The following is a 19,926-nucleotide window of genomic DNA, read 5'->3' on the forward strand; positions in this document are numbered from 1 at the left end:
TGCCTGTGCGCTGGCCCTCTGGGGCTCTCCCAGTGCTCCACAGCCTGTAGAGCCCTAGCCACTCCTTTGGGTCCAGAAGCATGTTTCAAAGCATCCCAAACTAGATTGCTCTCAATAGCCTCTGCACATGCAGAAGGAGGCTGATGCATCCCAATGCGCTGGGCTTGCTGCTCATGGAACACAGCGTCCCTCTGCCTTTCCCAGGATGTCCGGATGCCCAGCAGCCTGCCTGGCACATTCCCAGATACCCACTAGCTCACTGCCTGTGCCACTGAGGAGCTGGCAGGTCCCCACACTTCCCCGACGTTCGCCCAGCATTCATTTTCTGTTGCTGCTGGGCTTGGCAGCTTCCAGGGTAAATCTGGGTCAACATCTTTCCATAGGATTTCTGTTCCCTTCCTGCCATGGCTGGCAGAAGAGGATGTGCCAGGACATTACTGAAGAGCCATTGACTGATGAGGAAGGACAGGCAGGGAATGAGGGTTTTTTGGTTTAACTATGTCAAAGCTGTGCACAAACACAGACCCACAGGCATTGCAAGCAAACGTCAGTAAAAATCAGAGGCTGATGTACAAAAATCTCTTGTTGTCTCCAAAAATTGCGCAGATTCATTTAAATCCAGTGGGAAATTCAGTGTTTGCTTTTTTACTGTGATTAATAGCTATTCAGGTTTTCAAAATTTTAAGCCTTTATTCCTAACATATGTAACAAAGTAAATTTAAAACCTTAGACCCCTTCAATTCTGAATGCTGGGAAACCCACAGGAAAAAACAGTCTCAGCCCTATTTCTGTAAATGTGCAGGAGGATCAGTATGAGTAAAAGCTCTTGTTAGTTCTCTCATGCTTTGCTCTTAGTAATTGGTTGATATTTTAGGAATGGAATAATCTGTGGAAGTTGCTTTCTGTAGCATGTGCTGCTAACCCTTTTTTTTTTTTCTGTCAGAAAATCCTTTTGAAATTAGACCCAACTCCTGGAATCAACCCAGACACTGCTTTTCAAGCCAGAAGCATATGTATAAGCATCATCAATCATGCCACTGACTCTTATCACTACTCTATATTCACTTTCTACCTGGTTTGAATTCCTAATTGGCCCTGCTGAGCAACTTAGAGCCCTGAAGAAAGTGGTGGAAGGGAGGTGGGAGAGAATGTTACTTTCCAGCTGGGATTGGGAGGGTTTTCTGCAAATTACACTGATAAAGTCTGTTTCCTGGAGAAAATAGACAAGAAGCAGTTGGCAACAGGGTGAGTAAGAGTTGGATGCAATGGGGTATGATGTACAAAAGTGTGTACAACTGGCTCAATTATCATCTGAGCAGTTGGCCTGGCAGCTGCTTAAATCATGTGTTTCAGGCTCGTGTACTGCAACGCAAGCACACGAGGAGTCACTTGGACAGGAATGGGGTAGATAATTCAGGAGACAAGGCTGGTTTTCTGATTTAATACAGAAGTTCTGGAAAAGGCAGGTGATTTCCTGTGCCACCTGGAGCAGGATTTCTCTTTCTCTGCTTAGGAAACCACTGATGTTCTCCCCACCCTCCAGCTGTCATTTACAGAAATCTCTTTCTCACAGAAGGTGGTCCCAAGCTGCCTGAAACAGCAAATTGGGTGGGATCACCCTCAGGGACTGGTGACCCAGGACATGCTGATGGGTCTGGGCTGTGCCAGGGAATGGGCTGCCTCCTCAGGCAGGGATGGGGGTCTCAGGTACAGCTAACCCAAACAGGGACTGGAGCTACCTCTCCATCTCAGGTGCAGAGTAAGCACCAAGAGTTTGCACACAGAGCATTTATTGCATCGCTTTGCCCCCCCTGCTGCCCCCCACCCTCTTCCCATTAAGCAGTCACACATGCTGCTGAAAGCCAGGGCAGCTGTATTCATCTATCAAAGCCTGTCAGCTTGAGAGCATAGGCTCTTCCCATTAATTAAGCAAATGTAATGTGATTAGCTAAGGCTGTAAATGTTTCTAGGCCCATTTAGGAAGCTACAAAACACCGAGCATCACCGTCTCTTGTTTTCATGTGCTTGTGCTATGTGGGATGCTCCTCTGGGGCTAAGACTTTAGCTTTTAAATTTTTGTGTGTGAGAAAAAATAGGGAGATGTAATAGAAAGCACAAAAAATGGGTCATGTAGTTCTAAAATTGCTGTTTGAATCTGAAGAAGAAATTAGTTTCTGCACTTTTAAAAGACTTTTGCCTACAATTTTTTTTTAATGGATGCAACAATAACTGCTGGAAGCTGAATTTTTGGTAAGAATCTATATACCTCATTTAAGTTTTCTACTTGCTTTGATGAAAAATAGATATTACTTAGCAGCTAAGTATCTAAACTGGGGTGCTTTAGGCTGTCAACCTGAAAGTAAACTGAACAGTCAGTGGGAAGTTGCACATAGAATAAGAAAATTCTTGCAGGAAATTTGAGAGTTAGGAATTAGAGCTACTTAAGGATTTAAAGCTGAAGTGGGATGCCTAAATCTAATACTGTGATGCTGAATGCAGCCCTTGCCAGACTTTCAGTGTGTACGAACTCCAAAGGTTTAAAGCTCTCCAGATGTTTACAGTCATTTTGATCTCTGGGTCTCAAAAGTGCTCCCACCCCATCCAGGCTGAGCTGTTCAGGAATGTCATGTGAATCTGAAGCTCTTTGGGATCCAGAAATTTAGCATTTCTTTCCCCGGTTCCTTGCACAGCTCAGCCTGGTAGGCTTGCACTAAGAGTACCTCAGACAAAGGGGAGCAGCTCAGACCACCTTGAGCTCCTGCAAGCGCTTCCTGGAGGCTGCATCCACACATGGGCCACAGCAAGGGAAGCCCAGTGCCTGATGTTTCACCATCTGTGGGTTCTGTGCCAGCTCTTGAGATCAAAGTCTTGGCACATTGCATACTTTCACGTGGATGTTAAAAAGCCCTCAGGACTCAAATCATGGGAGTCATTTCCTGAAGCTGAGTTCATTTAAATGAACCATTCCATCAGACACTGACATCCTCTCTACAATCTCTTAGATTGATCCAAATTCCCAACTTTGTTTCCAGAAATCTGGGGCTTTTCCTGCATGGGTGAAGAAGAAGCCACCATCATGGCCGGCAAGGCAAGAACAGGGATGAATGCCTGGTAAGTTCTTTCCCAGCAAGGCAAAAAGCTTTAGGGAGACTGGGATAAGAAGGTGCTCCCTACAATCTTTATCTCGCTGCTCTCACAAACATCCTGAGGGACAAAGGGAGGAAAATGCTCCTTGAAATCACTTTAAAGCTTTCCCTGAAATGGGGCAGCACAGCAAAGAGCTGCTGTTGTCACCAGTCAGGGCCAACCGAGAGCACATGGAGGAGTTTCATCAGTGGCACCTCACAGTCTGGGGCTTTCTGAGGGATTGCTCCTTTGACTGCTCCAGCCTCTTCCCAGGGAGCATTTCTTAGTGCTGAGGTAGAAACGGAAAGGGGAGGAGGGCGATTGCTCCAATTATCCTCTCATCTAGATGAATGTGTGATTAGATGTGAGATTTGCCCTTGTGGGGGGTCTGTGGCGCTTGAGACCAAGACTGGGCACAAGCCCAGTCCCTGGCAAGAGCTGTTTGTGCAGCTGGGGCCACAGACACACCTGGGCCCTTCTCTTACAACACACAGCTGCAGTTGCTAGAAAGGCAGCAGCAGTGCTACATTTTGTGTGGTTTCCTAATGCTGGGATCAGCAAGAAGCAGGATTCAGAGGAGATTCAAAGACCTCTCATCAAGACAGTGCCTTGCTCCAGGCTTACAGGAGTTTTTGAGTGGAGAAATTTCCCATCTCTCCTGGATCAAAAGTAGAGAAAAGGACTATCAGGCCTATATGGCCAAGGAGCACTTAGAGAATAGGATACAGTGCTGGAGTTTCATGTTTTGGGTCTTCACCTGACTTTTAGCATAACTGAGAGTAAACAGATCTGTTGAAATTGCCAGCATCTCCTGGCAATTGCTGCAGATGTTTTAAACCCACCTAAGGGGCATAGGTTATCCTTTTAATGCTGTTAGACCCAGGCCATCAAAGGTGATTCTAGTGAGTGTAAGACACCATAACATCTCTGAATTAGTAGCTTTCAAAGAAAAACAAGTTATCAGTGTGATTTCTGGGGGTGTGTTAGCACTGGAAGCAACATGGGGAAACCTAAGTGGCATTTGGACGAGGTACCCCTGGGTCTCCAGGCCTGGTAAAAACCATGGGAACCTAATAAATGGGATGTTGTGAAACTCTACTAGGTGTCACTCTCCTTCTTCAGGCAAGATCCCCTGGAGTGTTACAATGCCCTTAAAAATCAGTGGTGCTTAGATGGCTGAATGCTTTCAGAAATCTGGCCTCCACCTTTCTCAGAAATGGGAAATCTTCCCTATGATTTATGCTATTGAGGTGTAGCCTCTGACAATAATAGTAGAAACCTAAATATTTTACTCAGAGGACTCAAAGAGCCTTTTTCATACCTCAGTTTGAGGCTGGCATTCAGTTAATGTTGATGTAATGTCTTTTTTAAAAAGACTGTAATTAAATTTACTGACACAGTCACCAAAGAGCCATTTATAAATTGTATATATAGCTGCAATTCAGCATCTGTTGTGACTATTTCATTGGGTTAGGACTAACATCACAAGCTAATAATACTAGAAACAGGGATATGGATAATTCACAAAGGACACTGTACTCAGTATATAGCTAACAGTGATTAAGTAGTCTCTGCTCTCAGAAGAAAGATAAGGGCCAAAAAGAATAGGTCCCTCGATAATATCAGGTAATTCTTTTATATGGTCCTCCATGACACAGGCATAAATCACAATAAAACCCATCTGCAGATCTAAGAGGTGAAACCATAAATCCTGCTTTATAAATGAAACCTGCACATCTGATAGTGTACATTGCTCCAGATTTACAGCAGCTGTAAATGATGTACAAAGGTTCACAAACCCATTTGCACCCTCTGGCTGGGGAGAAGGGAGGTGAGATTTTACTGGGGAGGAGAATGTACTGGAAGATGCAATGAGAGGGATCATATGGATGTGTGTGTCTCTGTGCGTGTGCAAGTGAGAAATGTGTCTTTTACACAGACTTGCCATATCTTGGTTTTACATTTGAGACTCCCTCCTCTGTCCCCGGTTTCTGTAAATTCATGGTGCTGTGTTATGCCTTCCCATTCCCTGCAGGTCTGACAGGGTAAATGCAGGTGATGGGGCCAAAGGCTCAGTATTTACTGCTCACTGGGACAAACTGGGCTCAAATAAAACCTTTCATGCTGCCCAGCAGGCTGTGCCTTTTTTCAGGCTGCAGCTTTGCCTGAAGCAGGTGAAACCCAAGTGATCATTTAAGCAAGTGCAGGGTGATGATGATCCAGCACCTTTCCTGGGTCATGGCCCATCTTCTGGACAAAGCTGGCCTGCTTGTCCAGCTGCTCCTTCTCCTCTGGGCACTGCAGGGTGCATCTCCCCTGGGAGCTCCACCTTCCTCTGACCACAGAGCTGCCTCTCATCGGCAGCACTGGGCACCCCCGGGGCCGCTCCCCACTGCACCCACAACACGAAACATCTCTGGGGCTGCTCCAGGATGGCAGGTTTGGGATTTTGGCTTGCCCAGCTCCTTGTGCTGCTGTAGCTCTCCCATGACTGCATTTCACAGGGCACAGTGTATTTGTCTTTTCTGTTGGCAGCACAAGACATTGTTTGCCTGGCGCTCTTCTGTGGTTTGACAATGCTGAGCACGGGGTAGAGGCTGACTGGGCACATTTTCTCACCTGTGAAATGTTATTATTTGGATCCTCTCTTTTTCACACCGATGCCTCTGCAGGGCTAACAAGGGATAAAGTATCTGTGCCTGCATTTCCCTCACACTCTGCTCCAGCTCAGCCAGTTAAACCAAGGCATGATCCAAAATGTGTGACTGATTCTTTCATTGTCATTGTTGGGACTGGGACCTTGGAAATGCCCTGGGTTTCCTACAACATTTGCATTTCACATTCATTAGGATGTTTTCCCAATGGCACTCTCAGAGTTTGGCTTCATACAGCCAAAGAAAGGTGGCCTTCCTCACACAGGCATTTGTCACAAAAGTCATCTCTAACCTTCATTTTTAGCACTTTACTCTGAAGTTCCAGTACACTTTGCAGCCAAGGTTAGTGCAATCCAGCAGTGCTATCTTCTCTCCCTGTTTTGGTATTACTGCCATCCCAAATTTACATGTCTAAATAATTGAGCCCAGCAGTGTTGCTTCTTTCCGAGCAGTTGGAGCTCCCAGGTGTGAGCTCTTTGTGTTTCCAAGTTTCATCTATGTAAAGTTCAGCACCTCCTGAACAATCAAATACGTTCCTGTGTTTTCCTGTGAAATGCCTCAGGGAATGAATGTAACCAAAATGTCAGTCTGAGGAAAAAGTGTTTCCCAAAGAGTGAACAGAGCATGTAGAAATATGGACTTTGTTTCTCTAGGGGCACCTGCCAGACATCAGACAATGCATATAAAGCTGTTTGCTACCTGTCAGCTCCCCAGAAATCCTTCTTTTGAAGCTAGTAAAGACTGCTTTATTTTATTACAGATTTCTTTTTTATAATTATTTCAGTCATACATAAATATAACATTCTAGCTTTTTAACATAGCTTCCTAAGACAACTGTATCCATGTAGTTCCTCTGTCTGCCTGTGATAATCTGAATTTCTTGTCCATATAAACACATTAGGCAGACAAATGGAGGCTTCTAAGAGAAGTTTCTATAAGCTCAATGTAGAAATCTGTGGCTGGAGGGAAGATAAAGTTATTAATGTCTCAATTGAGGGAAAATTGAGGGCCATCCCTCTGCTTGCTGATGGCTGATTGCCAGCTAGCCCTGTGTAGCTTCAGCTCAGCCAAATCCCATAATGCCTTTTGACATGGCAAGAGGAAAAATACATGATGGAGGGCAAGGAGGCAGCTGGGAAGTTGGCTTAGAAGTTGTATCATGGAGTGAAAGAAAAAAACAAATGAGAAAAGGAAGAGAAAAACATGGAGAAAATATCATAGAGAGGTGTGAGGAGCAGGATGTGCTCTTTGGGATGCTCCAGGGAGCAGCAACAAAGAGATGGAATATTGCAGAGGGCAGTGCAGGAGCATGAAACACAAACTCTCAGTGGGTTTGCTTCTTGTAGAAGACTCATTTCAGTGGTGATGGACCTGTGTTTCCATTGCCTCATCAGCCTCTACCTGGCCTCAAAGCCCAAAAGCAAGCAATTGTGCCAGCTGCTTTCAGGCAAACTCTCTCTGAAACCCTGTCCATGGCTCCTGGAAGGAATTCCTGAGTGCTACCAGGGCTCCTCAGACCCCTCTCCCCTGCTGTGGGCACATGCTTGATATCTGAAAAAGGTTGTGAGAATGGTGATAGGGTTTTCTTCATTCAGAAGGTTTATAATATATTTGTCACCTTTTCATACTGCCTTATCTCACTTCATTGTTGCTGTAGTGTCCATGACTTGGCCCTTTGTCCAAGTCAGCTGAAAGCTATTGAAATTGTCAAGCAATTCAGAACCAATTACTGATACACACAAAGCTGCTTTCCCACTGCTGTCTTCATCAGTTTTGCTGACATTTGCAGCTAATGGGGACAGAACAACAGAGGGTCTAAATCAGTTGTCTTCCATATTTCCAGAGTTTAAAATACAGGAGGGCTATTAACTGCCCCTTTGTGCCACTTTAATGATTATTTTATTTTATTTCACTTAATTTTGTTCTATTTTATTAGCAAGCACTCCAAATGGCTCACTCTAGGCCAGCAGCTGTGGTCAGGGTTTACCTTGCTGCCTGAGCTCTTGCCAATTGGCCCCTGCAAGGCAAAGCTTTGCCCCAGTCTTGCTTGCTGGAGTCTCTGTGAAAGGTCCCAGTCTTGGGAATGACCTTAATACTTTCAGGCCAGTATTTGATAGACTGGTTTTGCACAAGGTTCCCCAGCTGGCACACAGGAGCAGCAGGGCTGCTACAAATGCTGAGGTGAATGCTTGAGGGGCAGCGAGGGCAGTGGGGTGGCCCTGATGAGTTAAGTCTCAGTGGTATTTCTAGTAGATGTTTGTCGTGGTTCCTGGGGGGTAAAGGAGGCAGGAGAAGTGCCTTTAGTGTGTTTTACAAAACGTGAGGAGCAAGAAGGGCCCTCCCCAGCTGACAGAGCTGGCACAGGGCAGGTCCTGGTTGCGTGCCTGGGAGCGGCGCTGCTCCGGTCACTGCCAGGACTGTTTGTGTGAGCTGAGGGGAGCTCCAGGCAAAGCTCTTTTGTTTAGGTGCTGGCTCAAGGTTCTGCTTGGGTCAGAGCTGAAGAAAGAGCTTTAACCCCTCCAGCAGGCCACCAGCTACAGCCAAGAGGAATCACCAGTGCTCTTCTGGGCTATAAGGGGGGCTCTGTGGCCCTGAGGGAGCTGTTAATTCCCAGGGGTGCTCATCTGAACTGCTCTTGCCGGAAATCCAGAGGATGTGCTGTGCTTCAAGGGCCTCTTACTATTGAAACTTGAAGAGCAATGCTTCTTGTTTGTCAGTGCAGCAGGGATAACTCAGCTTGGCACCTCTGTGGACTTCTTCACATGAACATTAAGCACAGGGTTTAGGACTTCCTCACCTCCCAATCTCTCCTTCCATCCACACACAGTTTGCTGGAGGGAGCAGCCGCTCATCTCCCCCAGACAGCAAAGGACAGTTGGAAGTGAGTTCTGTTACAGTTTCAGATATTAACAGATCTTTAAAGGGCACGTTTAATGCTGCTAACCCACTTCAAAGAGAAGCTGTACCTTCTAATGATCCTCCTCCCTAACATCTGAAAGCTTTCCTAAATTCCTACTTCCCCTGAAAATTTGTTCACAGCCTTATGGACGTGTTGAGCATCTTAACCCTCCTGGATTTTCAGGGTCTCCCATCTCAAGAACTCAGCTGCCTGATTTCAACAGCCTGACCTGTTGCCTTGTCTCTGTGCCCTGCTTCGATGGATCTGCTCAGCTTGTCCCTGCCTGTTTGGATACTGTGGTTCTTCCTAATGTTAGGAGCTGGCCAGAATGGGAGCACAGGACCTGACAGCTGTGGGCACTGTGGCCGTGAAGGAACAAACAAAGGCTTTTCTGTTTTGGGGGCTGTCAGTCTCCAGGCAGGGAAAGGATCACTTGCTGTTCCCTTCCCCTCCTGTTCCCTAAATGAATACAATACTCCATTTTAAACGTGCAAAACTTACCTTCCCCCACTTCAGCTGAGCATCTGGGAGCTCAAAACGGACTCCACTAGTAAATAAAAAAGAAGCAGCTTGATGAGTTTTATAGCAGTAAAAGGGGGTTAATCACTAAAACGGCTTCTTCTGCTGCCATGGTTCAGATATATGTGTTTGGCACAACAAGCAGCAGGCATTAGAGGCTCGTTCTGCAGCAGAGGAGCAGAGCTGCTCAGCCCATCAGCCCTCCGGGCACAGCCTGTGAACATGCTGGAGACTTCCTGCTGGCTTCAGTGGAGCTGAGATTGTGCTGCAAATAAATATATCTGCTTCCAAAGGGTACAAGAGACAGATCAAACGTGAGAGAGCTTTTCTTGTATCTAGTATGATCTTTTCCCTCTATTTCCTCCATGGATTTCCACAGCATTAAAGCTTCACTAAAAAGAAAGTGATTTAAAAATTGCATTTACCTAGAGCCTCGGACCATATGCAGCCATATTGCCACATAAAATTCATGTGTATTATCAGTTCCTATTGGAAAAAAGCTATCTGGTCTTCAGTTGTGGCATCTATAGCACCTGGCACAGCTATATCCACTCTGACTATCTGTGCAAGCCCTGGATCAAAAGCACCAGCAACTGGTAGCCAGTACCAGCTGACTGTTTGCAGCCCAGAGCCAAAGATAATTCAGGATAATTTTGTTAGTCTGGATGCAGGACTTGGAATATGTTAAATGAGTGGCTGTAGTCTGTATTTGTTCACACAGCAGCTTGAGCAGGGAATGTGAAGCCAAGGAGGGAAATGGGTATCACCTTCCAGGCAGGAGGGAAAAATGCATAAAGGCTCAGTGGAATCATTGGAGTCTAGAGTTTGGCTAAAACTTATGGGGGAACCTTTGAAATAAAGGTTTACCTAAATAAATAAAGCTTTACCTAATGACAACAACAGGTTGGACATAAAAAACCTGAGGGTTTTTTATGTCCAACCTGTTGTTGGCATTATGTAAAGCTGTTGGTAAGTTATTGGTAACCAAATTTTGGAAGTATTGCATTCCATTAGCACACTGCCACAAACTCTTCAAAAGCAGTTTTATGGGGTAGAGAGAAAAATGCAAGACAGATTTCCATTTCCTGAGTGAAAACTACAACAACTCCTCCAGAACAAATACTTGCATAGATGGTTAAAGGATTTGATTTCATGTGCAGCAGTGGCACTCATTCCTGCACAGCAGACTCACTGTTCATGTGCCTCATAAACACAGCAGAAACTCATCACATTTTGGTGCTTATTGGCTTTGCTACTGACTTTTTGCTGTTATGTTATTTATCATTTTTTCTGGCAAACTCTCACCTAAAATCCATTAAGATGCAAGAAATCATTCATCTGTGACTCTCATTTCTTGTCAGTTCACCAGGAGACAGCCACCACAGCCCCCTTCCTGCAGCATGCTGCTCACTTGGGAGGCTTTCCAACTAACCCTGGGGATCTCACCAAACCTGCACAGGTGGCTGTCAGACAGCCACACCACCCTCCCCTTCTTCACAGAAAGCAGTAAATGAAATCTCCACTTATTGACTGTAGCAGACAAGCCATTTCAGGTGCATGTGGAAGAGAAAAGCCATGTGGTGGGTTTTCACTTCAGCAAAAAGCTCTCACACCAGCTGCATCCCTCAGCTCTGCTCCCAAGCCCTGCACAAGCCTTCCCTCATCCCCTCCTCTCACAGTGCCAGTGCTGAGCAGGGAGATGCTGTGTGTATCTGCTCTCAGAGCAGCTCTCCAGGCTGGTGGGAGCTGACAGATGGTTGCTCTGAGATATTTCCAAAAGAGGGAAAAAACAGGAGCCTCTCAACCCACTGCAAGTCCCTTGTTCTGGCTGCATTGGTAAGGCAACGTGCTTAAATGAAGTAAGGGGAAGGCTTTGGTTAAAGTAGGTCTCAAATCAGAGTCCTCAAGGCAAATTTTTGTGTAATCAAAGTTTCTATTATCTTCCCCAATTGCTCAGCTGTTGCCCAATTTACAAGGGGAGCAGACCCAAGCAAATGATAATCAGAAACATCTTGGGAACTTTTCCAGGAATCATTGTTTCTTTTTTTGCCATGGCATTCAGATTTCTTATTTCTTCATTTGCCATTTGGTGGAGAGGAGTAAGCATGTCCCAGCAACTGGCACTGGAGTGGGAAGGCCTCGTGTCTGTGCTTGAATTCCTCAGTGTTTCTTGCAGAAGGCTGCTGGCACTGTTGGGTGCCCAGGGGGTCTCTCAGAGCTGCTCTCACTCAGGGCTGGTGCTGCTCCTTCATGGTGAGGCACCCTTACCCTGCCCACACTGCTGCTGCTTCCCTCTTCTCTGTGCTGTGGCTTTTCCACATACCCAAGGCTTCCCTAGTTTGTCTCTTTCCCTGGCCTCAGGTTAACCCCTGCACTGCCAGGATCCCTAGATTGCTGATGAAGGAGGAGCTTTAAAGATTCCATGTCCCCCCTGAGTGCTTTGCCTGCAGTCTCAACTAATTTGAAGTGGATATGGAGCTATTACAGCACAGAAAAAAGGTTGTGAGTGGGGAAGGGGACTTGAAGGACAAAATATCAAAACACTGTGCCTTTGTAGCCCTGAGAAATACAGAGATGTCACAACTCTTTGGGAACAGTATTATGCCACTGACAAAAGCTATTTGAGCTTCTCTTTCTTATTTTTTAATGATATTAAATAGCATTCACTCTCTCTCCTCGGGGCACATTCTGGATAATTCGTATCTCACTGTAAACCAGAAGCATTTCCACTAATCTCAGCAAAGACTGACTCAGTGGAAAGTAGGATTTTTAACCAGATAATTAGGGCATGAAAAATAGGGTGGTCGTCAGGCTTAAAAATTTTTCTCCAATATTTTTGCAATAATCTCTCTGCAAAGGTGAACATGCAACAACGGAACCTGCTTTAATAATTAACTCAACCCTCCCCTGTGTAAAAACTATGCTGATATCTAAATTAAACAACCAAAAGTCACTCTTGGAGTGGCTACTTTGTTACACTGATATTTGTGATGATAAAAGCATGGTCAATTTCAACACCTTGCAGTGCTCCTCACTGGCAGAGATTTGATGGTGCCTTTTATAATGACAATACAAAATACCAGACTGCTCAGTTTTTAGCCATGTTACCATTTGAAAACAGGCTTATGTAATAACTCTGTCACCCACATCCTTCTTCTCCCAGTCCTATCACTGTCAGCTGTATCACCCAAATTTAAAACAACTGATAGGGGAGGAAAATAGAATCTGAAATGTTGTGCAGTGCCCACATAATTCATTAAATAAGAGGAGAAGACAAATGCTACTAAGGACCTCAGCTTGCTGTGCAGGGTGAAGGGAAGGCTGGGATGGAGATTCCCCTTCCTAGATCTAGGAGGGTCCATGATGGAACTCTGCCTGCACATGAACCCTCAGGAACAACATGTCTGTGGTTTCATTTCAGCTCAGGCTTTGATGTCTCTGTGCATGGCTTTCTTCCCACCCCATTTAACATTTTAGTTGAGAAGATATCCTCCTAATGTGGGCTATAGTCTCTATTATTTCCACAGATCACTGATGGGAGCATGAACAAGTGAATTCATCTGGGTTTCTGTTCCTCTGCTTTCCTCCCCTGTCAGCAGTAACAACTCCTTCCTCCTTTTCCTACCCCAGAGAAGCATAAACACCATGAACATTGTGAGCAACCCTCATTTACCACCTCTGTTCACTCCAATCCCAAATGTATTTCTATGCTTACAAAAGAAATACTCCAAACACTCTTTCATTGCAGGTCGCCTCCTACAAGATAAAGTGTCTGAACAAGTGTGAGCATCCTTGCACAGACCATGTTGTCCAAGCAGGTCCTTGCATTTGCTATGGACCTTTGGGGCCCTGTCCTTTACAGAGCAAGTGCATTTCACATGATGCTCACACACCAGCATTTCACACTTCCTCCCCCACTCCCACGTTAGTTAGCTCAGGTTGGTAATTCACCATTGCTTGGACATCTGGCACTACAGTAAAGCAGGATCTCGCTCACTGAGGCTGCAAGGCAAGCACATCTGTGTTTCCCTACAGCTTTGTCACCTCATCATGTTTCACAGCACAAAGTTCATTGTTGCCCCCATGACAAGGCTCTTCTGCTACTGAGGGAATGGTTTCCCATCAGGAATGCTCTGGCAGCAAAGCCTGTCCAAGTGCTTTGTCTGAGTTCAAGCTCCCACCTACAGGTGCTTCATCCCATTCAGGTGTGCTAACTTAACTTTTTCCTGTAGTTATGCCCTCAAACTTTTTTAAAGTGGATTTCTTCTGGGAAACTGTAATGTAGCATGTCACAGAGATTCAACTACTCTTGCCAAGCAAGTAAGAGTTCCTCTTACACTACGCTATAAAATACTAATAATTACCACCACCACCAAAAAAAAAAAAAAAAAAAACCCTACCAAAAAAAAAAAAAAAAAAAAAAAAAAAAAAAAAAGCAATTTGGTATCATTTTGTATGTTTTGGATGGACAAAAGGCTGATCAAACTTTAAACTTCTATTAAATTAGGGTTTACTGCTATGTTGCTACTAAATTAGGGTTATTCCCATGCTTCCTACTCTACAATAAAGTATATTTATTTCCAGACCAGAATGTGCGCACAGGAACTTACTCTGCCAAGCACAGAATGAATCAGAGAGATATGAGAGGATCTAAGGACTCAGCTCAACTTTTCCCACTGTGCCCATTCACAGCTGCATTCAGTGGCACTAAGTCACAAGACAGATGTCCAGCAGCACTTCTACATCTGCCCCTGCCCCAGGATTCTGTGGTCAATGCCCCCAAACAAGACACATCCTTCACAGAAGTACAAGAAAGTCAGTGCAGGAATGAGGACACAGGTAAAGCAGTTCTGTATCTGAACTGTGATTTGTTGAGACGTCATCTCTTTTGTTGGAAATGAAATTGTTATCTCAGCAATAACTGCTCTATCATGCTGTATTTTTATATCAAAAAATTAACAAAAACTAAAACCTTGAAATTATATAAGAAAAACAAAGCTAGAAAAATTTTAAACTTCCACCATTACCAGTCTCTCTTGGGATCTAGCTGATTTTATTTCCGTATCTTCCCCAACCATGTTATGTATTATTTCAGTCAATTTGATGTTGAGCAGTGTGGTTTCCTACCCTTTAGGAGCAGGCTCTTACATTTGCTTTATAATTGTCAGTTGCTGCTCTGTGTTTTTCCTGCTTTTCATATTATCTGCTGCTCATGCTTTGGATTTCTTTCCTTCTCTTTGTTCCCAAATGCTGCAAGTACAAAGCAGGTATCTGTAAACTTACAGCCATTCCTTCATTTACAGGGCAGGCACCAACACATCTCTGAGATCTGTCTGCAAGCATCCGAGGAAAAATCAATTCCAGACATACTGTATCAATTTCAGCTCCATGTAGGAACTGGCAGCGTTTAAATCTCTTAGCTTTTTACATCTTGAATCAACTCTGCCTTTCTCTTGCGTAGATACAAAGGCAGAATAATCTTCCTAACTTTGAGGGAGTTTGATTCAAGGGTACATCTGTCTAAAGAAATTACATATTTGTTTCTCCCAATTCATACATTTTCTGAGGAAGGGGGAAGATGCAATCACTTGATTTTGATACTTCTAGTGACCATCAGCTAATTTTACCTTAGTCCCACATTCTCTGAAGGAATCACAATGGAATAAAAGCTTAATCTTGTTCTCATTCAAGTCAATAAAAAATTCCCATTGGTTCAAATTAGAGCATGAGTGATCCTGAAATATGAGTCAGAATTGCACAACCCAATTTTCATTGGGCTAGGCCTAAAGAATCTCCTTTAAACCACATTCTCACTCCAGTTCCTCATGTGCAAAAGTACTGGTTTACCAAGTGAGGCCCCAAACCCTGACTCACTGAATTCCCACTGCAGTACTCTAAATATTACCTAGGGATTTAGAGATTTGTTCTTTCACCTTCTAGCACCATCACTTTTTTTCCTTCCCTAAGTCTTCTCCTCTGCAAGCCCCTACACTTTGCCCTGTGCCTTTATAGAAACAGCAAAAGCAATAAACTTTTGTTTCCCTCTACAAACATTATGTAGCTGCTTAATTATTAAAATGTCTGTGTTGTTTCACTGGAGGGAAAAAGTCAAGCTCTGTGTGTTTTAATTGTTTGTTTTCTTCTCAGTTTCCTTGGCATAGGTTTATTTTTTTTATAAAAGCTTAAGCAAACATTTCTTCAGGCTCAGCATTCAAAAAGTTCCTGGTGAATTAAACCAGTTGAGACTCACCAACCTGAATCTTTCCATGCAGACATGATGAGGGAGGTGATTTCATTTTATGGTAAGATGTCTGCAGGACATCTATGAATCTCTGGAAGTGAAGGAATACAGTTGGCCTTTTAAACCCCAAGAGTTACAGTCGAAGACATTCTTGAATCTGTAGCTGAGCTACAGGCAGTGCATTGCAGAGGGGGTTTTCTAGTCAAGATGTAGCTGATGCTGTAACAAACTGTGCTTCACGAGATCTTTGTGGCTGCCAGGCCCTCACATGGGGCATCCAGCACAGCAGCAGCTGTGCAGAGAGGGTTGCCACAGCACTCCTCACAGCAGTGACACAGGACATGGCTCCTGTCTGGAGAAACAGCCTCCTGCCAAAGAGCTCAGGCTCTACCTCTTGCCCCACATCACTCCTGCCCATGCTGGGAGCTGCAGGCAGGAGAGAGCTCTCACTTCCCTCTCTTTATGAAAATTGTCATCACTAAGGTTTAAGATCCCTTTCTCTTTGCCTTTTCAAGGCCCCTCAGGCTCAGCTCCAGCAGATGGGCAGCACAAACGTGGTGATTCCAGCATAGCAGAAGCCAGCATATGCAGGGGATTTGAGTGTGCTTCATGGATCCAGTCCAAATGTCAGCCAGCCTGGGAGGGGTTCCAGCCACAAATGAGTTCAGGACAAATGGCCAAAGTCTTTTTTCAGCCTGGAGAAAGTTGGCTTTGTGAAACATGCCCAGTGAAACCTGCACATATGGTAGATTTAGCTGCAGAGGACTTCATGTGCATAATCCGCCTTCCCGCACTTCTGTCGCTGACAGCTGGGAGGTCACTATAATTATCCTGAATTTGGATGCTGAGCAGCACTCAGCACTTGTCTGTTTAGGGGAAGAGAGAAAATCTGTTTGCAAACGGCTTGTAGCTTAATGCCTTCAAAGTGTGCCTGCCCCTTCTCCTTTCTAAGGACTGCACTGGGAGATCAAGCAGAGGATTAATGGAGTGGGTACTCATCCACTCGAGGTTTTGTAAAGCTGAGTCACAAAACCCCATTAGTTGTTGGGATGTCCAGGCAGGATTAATTTGGGATTGGAAATAGGCTGGTAAAGAAATGCTGGGTGTGTTTCTCCTCCTCCTCCTCCTCTGTCAGTGCTGTGAGAAGATTTCGTGCGTGTGGGATGTGGTGTGATCAAGTGGCTAGTCCATGAGGGAGTGGAATAAGACATGTTACTCTCTAAGCTGCAAGGAAAAACAGAAGGGAGGTCATTTTGTTCTCTCTTTGCAATGTTTACCTGCTATTTTATCAGAACTGTAGAATCCTTCTCTATTAAAAAATTATCTGTACTCTTATCTTAGACTCTTGATGAAGCTGGAAAATTTTTAATCAGAGAGAGATACACTTAAGGGGTTATACAGTTTCTCAATTTTTTTCATGGCAGCTAAGTCCTGTTCTGTTATTTATCAAGTAATACCCAAAAGGTACTTAAAGAAGCCCAGAAGGATCCGAATTTAAGGCCAAGAAGACAGCAGAATTGTCCTGAGCCTCCATTCTAGAGACAGAGCACATCATCCTATATGCACTACTCAGGTTTTAGCAATGCAAATTTTTCAGGATCAAGAATCTTTTGGGATGGTGGCAATCAGAGTGGGACGTTCACAGGGTGTACTTCCAAGTACGTTCATCAAAACCACATTTTTGTGTCAGTCCTTCCCTTGGAGGGCAGTAGGCTGCAGGACCTAAGGGGATGGACACTACAGGTCAGAGGCACCGTGGTGTTCCACAAGCAACTCCCAAGGTGGCAATTTGTACAAGGACCTCCTGTACCTGGGACTTTCTCCAAATAACAATTAGACTTTCCAGGAAAGCATACACAAAAGCATGATGTCATGACTTCTGTGAGAGAACACGGCACTGTCTGCTTCAGAAACTGGCCCTAAAATGTAGAGTGCCTTCAAACAGAGAGAACTGGGGCTTCATGCCTGTGTTTAACTCTGCTCCCATGCATAGTTACTCACTGTCCTTCAAATGGATAACATTACCTGCTCTCAGCTATGCAGGTGTACTGTGCAAGCAAGGAACCATAACACAGAGCAGCAAGATGGCATCAGAAGGAAGGGTTTTTCATTTTTTACTTATTTATGACCCATATAGCTAATTTAAGTGATTTGTATAATTCTGTTTAGACAGAATGTGTTGATGTTTTGCTCTCTTAAACCCAGAGGGCATTTTTAGGATATCTAATATGCTATTCCAATGCTTTCAATACTAGTTCTTCAATGAACTTTCTGATCACAGAATCATTGAATGGTTTGGGTTGAGAGAGACCTTAAAGATCATCTCTTTCCAACCCTTCCACCTTCTACTAGACCAGGCTGCTCAGAGCCCACATCCAACCTGGCCTTGAGTACTTCTAGGGATGGGGCATCCACAGCTTCTCTGGGCAACATGTTCCAGTGCCTCACCACCCTCACAGTGAAGAATTTCTTCCTCATATCTGATCTAAACCTGTGCATTCATCTGTCAAACAGAGGTATTTCCCATAAAATCTAAAGGGGTACAAAACTGGAAAGAACAGATCTGTAGTGAGCTATTGTTTGTACTTGAGAGGAGAGGAGACTTTCTGGGTTAGCACAAAGCTTTAGAAAACAGAGGCCTGAAACACAGCTCTCTGCTCTGATATCTTCCTGCAACATCCCCTGGAGGAAAGTATCATTTATGAAGCATTGAGCTTGCAAGTTAAATGAGCCATGTTGTGTGATCTGTGTATTCAAGAATGGGCTCACTTCTTACATGATATGTGAGATGCCTCAGGCTGCTCTTAGAGAAGCGAGTGACACTCCTGGACCAAGATGATTCAGTGTTTCTGCTTTCCAGGTCCTGCTATTGTGCAGATATTAAAAGATGGAAGAGGCACAGCATACATTGTTTGTTGTGCACTGCAGTGAATCTCTTCCCAGTCACGCAGCCAAGTTTGAAGCTAAATTCAAATGAAAACAATTCATTTCAATGTAGATAAATTAAAGTTTGCAAAAGATATTTCCCAGAGAGTGCAACTGAGACAGATGATTTCCTCATCATCTTTGGAAGGAGAAGGTCACTTGGGAAGAGGTGAGTGAAAATTAGTCAAGAGTGCCTGTCCAACAGCCATTCACAAGGAACTGGATCAGATTCAGCTTTGAAGGATGAAAAATAGCAAGAGATGGGCATTCTGTCAGCTGCCCTTTCTCCCTTCCTGCCATCAGGGGATTCTTTGGTACCAAGCTTAAGCCTTTCTCCTAAGAAAAATTACCAGATAGAAAACTCTGCATACTCCTCCAAATACTTTAATTCTTTCAGTGCATAAGGTGCTGCCACTGGGGGTGTCAATATGAAACCACCCCTGGAGAACTGACAGGGCGAAGCCCATGCTGCTTTCTGCCAGCTTGTGATCCACTCCACTCTCTCATCACATGCACCATCAATGCCCATGCCAAAGCACACAAATGCCTCTCACTCACTAGCTGGGAAGTGCAGGGACATCTTTTCCTGTTGTCTGGACCATAAAGCACAGAGAAATGTGCCAAGGATTACCTGACCTGCTGGTGCTTTTTCCAGCAGTGCCATGTGAAACCCTCCAAGAGGTGGAAGGTAAGAACAACCTCTGGCAACTGCTGCCTGTTTTTGGAACAGTGGTGCCCAGGGCTGGCTGGCAGCTGATGGAAATGGGCATGAGTGGTACAGGGCCCAGCAGAAGGTGCTGCAGGGAAGGGGCATGGGTAAAATGCCAGGGGTCAGCTGGAAGAGGGAGGTGGCCATGTGTGCATTAAGGGTGAGTAAAATGGGAGAACTCAATAAATCATTGTTAAGGCATTTCCCCTTGAACAGACATTCCTCAAGCAGACGAAATGGAGGTGGAATTTGGGATGAGCTTTGAAACCATTCTTATCCATAATAATGCAACAATAACCAATAATCCAATTACTTGTGCTTCCCCCCATGGTGATCTTACTTGGCACACTGACTTTTTGGAGCCTTGTGTCCAACATTATCTAAACAGTGTTTAGGGCTCTGAACACATTTGGTTGTTGCACAAAGTCCCCAGCTACTTTAAGCTAGTATTGATTCAAAACCAGCATAAGGAAGGATTGTAAGACAGTCTGTTTCTCAAAAGAAAAGATCTCTTGGACAAGTCTAAGCAGATCACTCTTCTGCTTAGAAAAAGAGAGTAAGCCCCAGGTTAAACCACTGAAGAGCACATGCAGCCCTAGTGACCTCCTGGGAAAGATTGTGAATTGAGACTCAGCTGTGTGTTGTTTATCCAAAAGTGATTATGTCAACAAAAGTGCACTTATTTTTTTTCTCCACTGCTTTTCTGAAAATCTCTTATAATATTTACCTTGGTTTGAGATAGCATTTGATAGCATCTGCAGCTGAACAACCTTGATTGGCACCTCTGATTACAACTAGATGGTGGGAAACCTGAAATTTAGCTTTATTTGCTTTAGAGTACTTATTCTTTTTA

General features: G+C 44.5%; 1 long non-coding RNA gene across 2 annotated transcripts; it reads left to right on the forward strand.

Annotated features, from left to right (window-relative positions):
• Positions 1 to 1,986: 1,986 nt before the first annotated feature.
• On the forward strand, positions 1,987 to 15,244 carry LOC135450412 (uncharacterized). Of its 2 annotated transcripts, XR_010441068.1 has the most exons (4): positions 1,987 to 2,250; positions 3,033 to 3,111; positions 13,783 to 14,037; positions 14,502 to 15,244. It is a non-coding gene; the product is annotated as an uncharacterized LOC135450412 (long non-coding RNA). The 2 variants fall into 2 exon arrangements; XR_010441067.1 differs by lacking the exons at positions 13,783 to 14,037; positions 14,502 to 15,244 and adding an exon at positions 8,863 to 9,488.
• Positions 15,245 to 19,926: the final 4,682 nt, after the last annotated feature.

Source organism: Zonotrichia leucophrys, chromosome 7 (genome assembly GCF_028769735.1).
Source record: "Zonotrichia leucophrys gambelii isolate GWCS_2022_RI chromosome 7, RI_Zleu_2.0, whole genome shotgun sequence".
In the NCBI taxonomy this organism is placed as follows: Eukaryota; Metazoa; Chordata; class Aves; order Passeriformes; family Passerellidae; genus Zonotrichia; species Zonotrichia leucophrys.